Below are 9,567 nucleotides of genomic sequence, written 5' to 3'. Positions count from 1 at the left end.
GAGATCTGTCTCCGTGCAAAACTCAAATGTGATTTTTTTGTCCTAACATTCTGGTAGTTATACAATTATGGTGTACCTTAAAAGGATATAGGAGAGCAATGAAGGGGAGACCTATAATGACTGGGTCTGAAATGTTTTTTTATCAAAACAAATGGAGTTTTAAAAAAAAAAACATTGTTTTGACAAACATGAGCTTTGGGATTTCATATTTTAACTGCATTGGTGATTGATTTGTTGCCCTAAGAATTTTTGTTGATATATGGAAATACTTAGTGGGAATTAAACCTTCTTGAATACAATTCAAGTCTACACCTAAGTCAATTAAGGCAATTGTTTCTAACTGGAAGTCTTTAATTATTAATTTTGTTTTAGAATACCATTTCTGGATCCTAATTTTTTGAGTAATCCTAAAACTAGGTTTTCTGTTGAATTGTCTATGGACTTGGAATTTGATTCTTGGTTTGAGGAAGAACTATTGTGTTCTTCATGATAATTGCTAAGGAGTGCTTGTGTTTGGATACTACTAAGATGCGAGCAAATTTCTATGTTTTCTGATTTTAAGGACTTAATTTCTTCCTTAATTTTGTTGACATCTCTTTGTAGATCTTTGACCGCAATTTCTTTCTTAGCCTTGTTAAACCTTTCCAGGGTTGTGCTAAGACAGATTTTTAGGGCCACTTGAGGTTGACTAGTACTGGCTTCTTCAGGGGAGAGTAACTTCTTAAGTTTCCTCAAATAAAATGACTTTAATTCAGGGTTATATACTATGCTGATTAACTTCATAAGAAGATCTTCTTCTTCTTGTTTATTGAGGACTGAAATCTTTTTACAATAAGTATTAGGCATCCTATTTTAATGTCAGGGTATGAAAGACTACTTGAGGAATTACTAAAAGAAGACGAATTAGAACCTAAATCATCTTCGGATTGACGATGGTCTGTATCTCTTAATTCTAAGACTTGGATTAGCTGGGTTTTCTCTTCTTCAGAGATTTTCAATTGGTTGATTGTTTTCTTGACTCTACATTTATTTGCATAAAGATTGAATTTGCCACACTTGTTTGTTCTTGGTTTTTGGAGTGAAATTTTCTTGAGGGTTTCCTATACACACACACACACACACACATTGTTTTACTGGGTTTTACTTTAAAATTGGATTGTGATTTTACAAAACAATAATTTCATGACACAAGTGAAAAAAATAGTGCAAGTTCGAATTTTTGTAAGATGTTTACATTGCTAAGCTATTGATCCTTGTCTTTGGAAGTAGGATCTGAAGTTTGATATTCGCGTTTCACTATTTGGGCATTTGATCCTTGACATCTGAAGCTGGATAAGCATTTTGATGCTTTTGGCTGCATTATTTTTTTATTGATCACTTTTATGCAATACATGAATTTTGGTGTTCAGTAAAAATGGATATCTATGGTTCATTAACACTTTTCTTGCTGTGTGATATAATATTGAGTTTGGGCGCCGGTGAGTTGCCATTTCATATCTTTTTCTTGCTCTGTGATATAATATTCAGTTTGGGCGCCGGTGAATTGTCATTTCATATCTGCCAGTGCATTCCTTAATCAATTAGAAAATGATAGATGAGATTAGGATAACGTCATTATCATTGAATGTGAAAATTTGTCAATGCCTTACAGTTAATTGCGATGCCCATGACGAGATGTGCATTTTTTTTCCATTACACTTATGTGTTTTGTCAATTTAACTCCAGACCAACTACTAATTATCTCCTAAGTTCCTAAAATTCATGTTTGTGATATGTTGTAGGAAATGACCTATTTTGAGATTTTTTTTTTTGCATCTCTCTCTTTTATTCTACATTCAAAGGAGGTAGAATCTCATTATTGGGACTGTGGATTGCTTTTTTCATGTGTTAATTTGTGTGAAGATTGATTGCCATGCATGAAGAAATTAAAAATGTTACTGAAGTGTCTGGCAAAAATCATTATGTTTCAATCACGAACGAGTGCATGTATACATAGCAGAATTACACCAATTAACCTGTGGAAGGAATGATATATAGCATCTCATCAGGTAAAGAAAAGGAATCATGATTTAAAAATTTGGAAGCCATTACATACTCATTCTTGCTGCTCTGTGTAAATGATGTCACCTTCATTTTCAAGAGCTTCTTGGTAGTCTAAATTTATAGTTCAATTTTTCAGCGATATCCAATGTGATAATGTATTTTACTGCTTGATATACTTTTTACTCATGGTCATTTTTTAGAGGCTGTCAAAGAAAGGGATGTCAATACTAGGTTATCTGTGGTGGTTGAAGGTTGTTTGGCTTCCAACGAATTCAAATGCAATGGTATTAGGAATTATTGGTTTCATTATCTGTATGAATCAGTTTGTAGAACTAAATTATAAAAGCTTGTTTTTGCCCTACCCATAGTTTAATTGCCTAAACTACAAGATATTGATATTTTGGTGGATCGATTGGATGGTATCTTTAGAAGATATACAAATGCTTTTATCAATCTCTGCAAGGAGAAATGGCTTGAGGGGTTTGCTGTTTTGCATTCTAGTTATACTATGTCTTCTTGGAATTGTATATAAGATGCACTTTTTTCTTTAATTATTTTTACTAAAGACTAAAGTGTACTGGCTTTTGTTTGTGTGTTTGTCTTGTTACCAGAGATTTGGAAGTACCAGCAAGCTGGCCTCCCTATTTGAACGTTCCACGCTTTGAAGATTTAAGTATCACCGACAGTTAAGACTCATTTTCTCCATTGTTTAGTTGTATATTTGTGAATATTCTATTTATCTATTGTTTCCAACAGTTAAGACTCATTTTCTCCTTTAAAATTGCAAGTTTATTGATGATGTATACTAGATATGTCATTAAAATAAGCAACTAACTTTGACCCTAAATAATATGCAAACTTACATATTTTTTCGATTTAGGTGACTATGAGTTGAAGAAGTGTGTCGTCTCAGACCCAGAAGCTACTTTACAACCTGGAGTGAGGAATATGAGTCTTCGATATGGCAGATCTGGAACTTGTACGTATTGATTTTAACTAACTCCTTTTAGGTGTAATTTTGGACTAATTTTATTTTGAATTCGACTATATTTGTTATGGCTTCTGATGAGGTGCAAGGCTTGCTGAGGAAAATGCATCTGTCCAAAAATATGTGCTTTCAAGTTTTATTGTATTAGAGATAAAATATGTAACATTACATTATGTTTGTGAAATTAGGAATGTGTTGTAAGGCTTTTCATTTTACAAAAATTAAAAATTTTCATTTCCTCAATTTTAATTTCAAGTTTTGATTTTTTTTAATATTTAATTCATGTTGGCACAATTACAATATGAAGTGCCAACTTGTCTGGAAAAGGTTATTTAACAAGTTGTCAGAAACGAGGCACAAATAGTGGTCCATTCATGCCTGCCTCTTTGAGTACCAAATAGTCTGTTGTGCTTTTTTAGCAAAGGCAATGCCTATAGAGGGCACAAATAGAAATATAGTTACCGCATTGTTGCTATTGGTCTATGAGCACATATGTTGGTGCTCTTTGGCCTCAAAGGGCACAAATAATTTATTGTGCGCAATGAGAGAACTCACCTCGACTAAAACCTTCGCTAGAAGGTCTTAGCCGGAGCTCCTAAAAGCACCGAACTAGCTATGACCAGCTAATACCATGCTTTGCTTTGACTTGGGATTCGTCTGCTTTGCTGCGACATCGACTCATTTGCTTCACTTCGATCTCGATTCGTTTGCTTCGCATGATTGATGACGAACCTGCATCACCGTCGTTGAAACCCAAATCTCCAAAAGACAGGATCTTTGTGAACCTAGTGATGGGTGATGAAGGAATATGGAGGTCGAGAACACTGGCTGAGACAGTGGGACGTCGGCGATAAAATGAGATGAAGAGGTTGCCTTTCGAGAGAGAGAGAGAGAGAGAGAGAGAGAGAGAGAGAGAGAATAAGAGATTTGTGGATTGGCTTTGAATTAATTTGCGTTTCGAATTGGAAATCTGCAATTGTGGCTTTCAGAAAAAGGAAGAGATTTCTAGAATATCTATTGGTTTGATCTGATATGCAATTAATGGATTTGGGAGTTGGTTTTGATAATATCTCAAATTGTGGAATTGTTTTCGAGAAAGAATAAGAGTTTTAAGAGAAAAAAAAAACAAAAGGTGAGAATTAATAATAAAATATTAATATATATGAATTAAATAATATAATATTAGAATTTGTTAATTATTTTGTTTCTTAGTTCGATACTGCACCAAATATTTCACTAAGTTAGTCTAGCTTAGTCTATTCTAAGCCAGTTCAGCTTAGTCCCTAAATGTAGTCTAGTCTGAGATAGTCGATGCAACAAACGAACCCATAGAGTGTTAACTCTGATTAACGAATTACGTAAATCCTATTTGATAAGACTTATTATGGTATTATATAAAGTGTATGATTGTGCTGTCATTTAATAATAGGCTTGATTGAAAGATATCCTAACAACTATAAAAGAATTGTCCCTGCTCTCACAATACACACTTTATTCCAAAGCTAAATCCTATTCATTAGCAAGAGAGTTTTAGATTGTACATACAGTAGAAGACAATTGTTAGTTCTCCACCACTAACATCTTCTTCGTATTCTATAGATAAGTTAATCTCTATTTTATATTGACTTAATTCATTATATTTCTCTTAATGTCTTATTGTTGTACATTATTATATCTTACATGTGGTATCTGTTGGGGGGCTTTTAGGTCAAGGTGGACTTGGGGTTTGAGAATGTACTCTTGTCTCCCTTGGTTCAGTTTCATACCAAGTCTCGGAATATCTCGAAAGAGTTAGCTCGTCTTATGAAATATCCTGGTTGGATCAATGACTTGAAGATTAGCATGATTAAACAAATAATCACTTGCTCATGTGAGAGAGTTTTGGTGGTTGTATGGTGTTCTTTGTTAGATAATCTGGGTTTTCTAGGGTGGTAACAAGGTTCCAAAAAATGCTAGGTGCTAGTCAGGTGGCAGGTAGGGGCCTAGCACTTAGACGGCTAACCGGGGCCTAGGCAGGCACCTAGGCAAATTTATGTAAATTTATTGTATATCTTGTAAATAAGTGCTTATTTACACTTAAAAAAAAAAGACTATACTTGTATGGATGATAAAAGAATGATAAAATGCAAAAATAGAAGTAGAAGAATACACAAAGTACATCCATCCAACAAGTTCAATATTTAAAAAACAGTAAGCATATAATCATAATGAGGAGTACTTTTGGATGATAGACTAAATTATTCTTGTTCATGATCCTTGCGTTGGATTAGACATAGACTAAATTATTTAGCCTTGTTGTAGTCAATTCATTTCACAATTGGATGAACTTGTAGTCATTCCATCCTTTGCAAATTAGGTACACCATTTCCATAAGTATACCACCATGAAACTAAAGAAAAAAGCACACAATTAATAAAAATTTTTTTTTTAAAAAAAACCACCTAGGACCGCCTAGCTCCATACCGATTTTTTGAAACGATTTGCACTAAATCGCAATAGGCCTTCACAGCCTAGCGCCTAGGCTGCCTAAGCCGATTTTTAAAACACTAGGTTGTAACAAGGTTGTTTGATGGTTAGAATACCCAGAAGAAGGTAATGGAAAATACTCAGGTTGTAGAGTGATGCCTTCTAGGTTTCTTTGGCTTTCCGTTGTTATCATGGATCCTCTCTCTAAAGCTCTTGACCTATATTTGTAGTTGAATGATTCCTTCCCAAGGAATCTCTAATTGTGGCTTGGTTTTTTCTCCCATTTCTCTCTAGTTCTTTTGCTACCCCCATTTCGGTACAAGATGGCCAGGCGCTGCCACCATGTGAAACATACATCATGCCTTCTTCCTAAGGCATTGCCTTCCCGGGTCAGCCTTCCATAGGCGTTATTTTTGGTAGCGTGCCTTATGGCTTTCACGCATTAAACTTCTGTGTGAGCTGGGAAAGGAATGTCAACCTCTCTCTTCATTAAATACCTGTTTTGTTAGGCTTTCACATGAACTTAAAGCTAGGAAAAAGGGTAAACTAAGTCTGTTCGCTCTCAATGCTTGCCTATGTGGGCTACAAAGGTTATGGGCTTGCATCCTTGGGCCCTAAGCAGCCCAAAGTCTTCCATAATCTTTATTCCACATAGGCCCACTAAGTTTTCGTAACCATCCACACCACAATTCACTTAACAAGCCTTGAACATGTGACTTGGGCTTATTTTAGCATGAATAGCGATTGGCGCGCTAAGGCTCGACTTGACAAATATGCATGGGCATGGCTTGCTCTATATAAATATTCGATTTAATTACCATATCATGGAATGGTTGGGAATATATTCCTTTCTCGACCCCGCACATTTATATGTACTAGGGCTTGACTTGAGGCTCTTGGGCCTTGAAGCTTGGTTGGTCTTGCATGTGACATTTTTAGGCCTTAACATTAGCCCCTTGATTATTTAGGTTATGAGAATTCTTGAATGGGCTGAATAGTCAAACCTAGGCCTATGAGATTTTTTAAACGTGGCCTTCCTGATGGAACTTTTCCCCTTCCAACGCAGCAACAAGTGGCGTCGTGATGATGTGCGCCTTTGTTTCTCGTGCATGTCTAATCATCTAAAAGAAACGTTGGGTATTCCCCCACCACGTTAAGGTAACTGTTTTAAACTTCTCATCTCCCTAGGACAAGCATTTAGTTTGTCCTTCCTTATTCTTTTATTCTTTAACTTCTTTTTCTTTTTCAAATCCTTCCTCCTCTATTGCTCAACTTCTCTTACCTTCTGAACTTCTAGCATACCTTGCTCACGTTTTGCTGTGTTTGGCGTCAAAGTTTTCTCTCAGGTAAGGAAAAGCTTCATCCTTTTTCTTTTTTCCTTGAATGCTCTTGCAGGTTGTGATGGATTTGGACATGCTTTTGCTTTTCTTTTTCTTGTGCACTCAAGAGATTTTTAGGGTTTTGATCTCCGTAGGGGAGGGGTGCAATTTTCCTTTGAGAAGTCGAACTCATACTCCTCAGCAGCTTTCAATTTTGGATCTCTGTATGCTTTTCCCTTGTAGATTTCTTCTCACTTTTCATGTATGTTGTGCGATTGTCACTTAGCCAGCTTGGTTGATTGTTGATGTATACTAGAATAGGATTAATCAATTGCATTGTTTGGCTTGGCATGATTGCTTGATTGCATACGGTCTGTTTTTGCTTGGACATTTGTATAACATGCTTTCCTTGGCTAGACTTTTTGATACTTTGTGGCTTGTTAGCATGGCATGAGTAGGGAAAGATAAGTGCATTATAGCATGTTAAGAAACTAGTCTGTAGTACACCGGATTTTAAAATATATATCTATGTGCGCGTAGGTAATTATATTTATTTCAAATGTAATGATTTTATTAACGTTTCTTTTATATAATATGTGTACAATAATCTATATTGTTCGTATGTAAGTTAATAGGAATTCTTTCATAAAAAAAATAAAAATAAAAAAATAAAAATAAATTTAAGCTTAACTAGTATTTTTTTTTTTAAACCCAAATTTCTCCAACTAGAGAGGTTTCTAGTGTTTGCCATCCTCATTGTAGTTGTGTAATTTTGTTCTATACGTAGCTTATATATGTATTAGATTGTTTTTTATAGGCTGAAAGTTGTTTTTACTTTTTAATGGCAATTATCATTGCTATAGCCGAGCTTAAGGTGATACTATTTGAGTAGTTTTTGCTTGATTAATTTTTCTCCCAAGGATGAGGTGGAAGTTGGTAGTTATTAAAAACTAATAACTAGGATGAAGAGGTGAGAGTCTTGCAATGTATACGTTGGTATCTTGTAGGTGGCAACTTCTTGGGGTTATTAGGAGTGCTTACTCATCAAGCTATAAGGATATCAATCATTTGAACAATATTCTCTTACCATATCAAGCTTCCAAGTGCTCCAATGAGGTGAGAATGAAATGCAAGTGAAGACATTTGTAATATCCAGAAGTAGCAACAAGAGATATGATTCCATTCCATATAAATGAAGGAGAAGAATCTGGGAAAGAACAACTCCGCCAGCAAAGAAGAAATCCTCTTTTCATATCACTCCTTCATCATCCAATTTGTGTAGATTATGTAATGGCTTTCAAGCTACTTTCATTATATTTTTTAAATCTCATTTATAGTGAATTACAAGTATAAACACAATTCTAATGGACGTAGCCGAATTGACGAACCACTTAAATTCCGTGTTTATGTACTAATATTTTGAGATCATTACCATGAAAAACACCTTCAACCAACAATGGAAATCTCCTCAAAAAACCTAAAGCCAAAGAAATGAAATCCCAGTAATCACCATGAATCTATATTTCTTCCCTCACTTGAACCCCAAATTAAATTTAGTTACGTAAACTATTATTCATAGAAAACTGGATTTTTAAATAGGAGGCAACCACAACTTCACACCAAATTGATCAAGGAACCCAACCGTCTTTCTCCATCTCGTCACCGGTGTTCGAGCACCACCGCCAAGCAGCAGCAGCTATGCTGGCTTTGGCCAGTAACACCCGCTAATGCCGCCATGAGAGACAACGATGGCATCGTAGCTAAGACTTCTATGACCAAACCAATCCATGTGCACTTTCCGCTCGCACCACAACGAAGAAGATCGTCACTGTAAGCAACAGGCAGTTCTCTGTAATTGCCGCCATCCTTGTATCGCTGACTACAAGTTTAGGCTTTATGGTTCTCGATCGACATGAGCACGGCCTGAGTGGTAAACCGGTGGAGAGCGAGAAAATAAAGATAAGAGTGAAAAGGGAGACAATGGTAAGTCCTATTTTCTCATTTATATTGTTGCTAGCTATCAATACTTCATTATTGGAAGTCTAATAATATTTGTGTTACTAATCAGTTATGTTGAAACTTGCAGGCTTATTAGATAAAATGTGGTTATTGAAATCTATTTGACCATGACATATGCATATGTATTGTGAAGCAAGAAAAAGAGTTGAGTTGTATTAAGTTTGTGTTAAGTGTGGAGTTGTGACGATGTTCAAGGACTGGAGAATGCCTTGAATATAAAATCTTGAAACTTGTATATGCCAGGCGTCAGGGTAAGGGCTTGAGTATACAATTGGTTGATTATAAAATAATAGAATCTTGTATATGTTAGGCGTTGGGGGAAGGGTTTGAATATACAATGGGCATTGGGGGAAGTGCCTATGTACAAAGTGAAACTAAGAATTAAAATATGAAAATTGGGCATAAGGAATGAACGGGAATTAACTCATATGCTAAGATACTCGTAGCCAAGTGGTATAAGCATAGTATGGGACGTGCAGGCTTGGGTGCCTTAGGTATGTGTTAGTGGGATTAGAAGGGAGTGAGTACATTCATGCATCTCATTTGCATATACTTTATGTATTTACAAGGTTTACTCATTTCAATTAATTTGTTTGCACTTTTGGTTGTGAACTAATTTTCTGAACTATTTTATTCCGTTGTGATAAATTATATGTGGTAAACTCAAGCGTTTATTATGTAAAATTTTGTTATACGATGTATTGTGTTTCAATTACAAATAAATTTTTTTTT

Source organism: the organism of the source record quoted next, unplaced genomic scaffold (genome assembly GCF_019419815.1).
Source record: "Pyrus x bretschneideri cultivar Hongxiangsu unplaced genomic scaffold, Pyrus_bretschneideri_v1 Contig43, whole genome shotgun sequence".
Classification (NCBI taxonomy): Eukaryota; Viridiplantae; Streptophyta; class Magnoliopsida; order Rosales; family Rosaceae; genus Pyrus; species Pyrus x bretschneideri.
Note: the sequence above shows the minus strand (reverse complement) of the source record.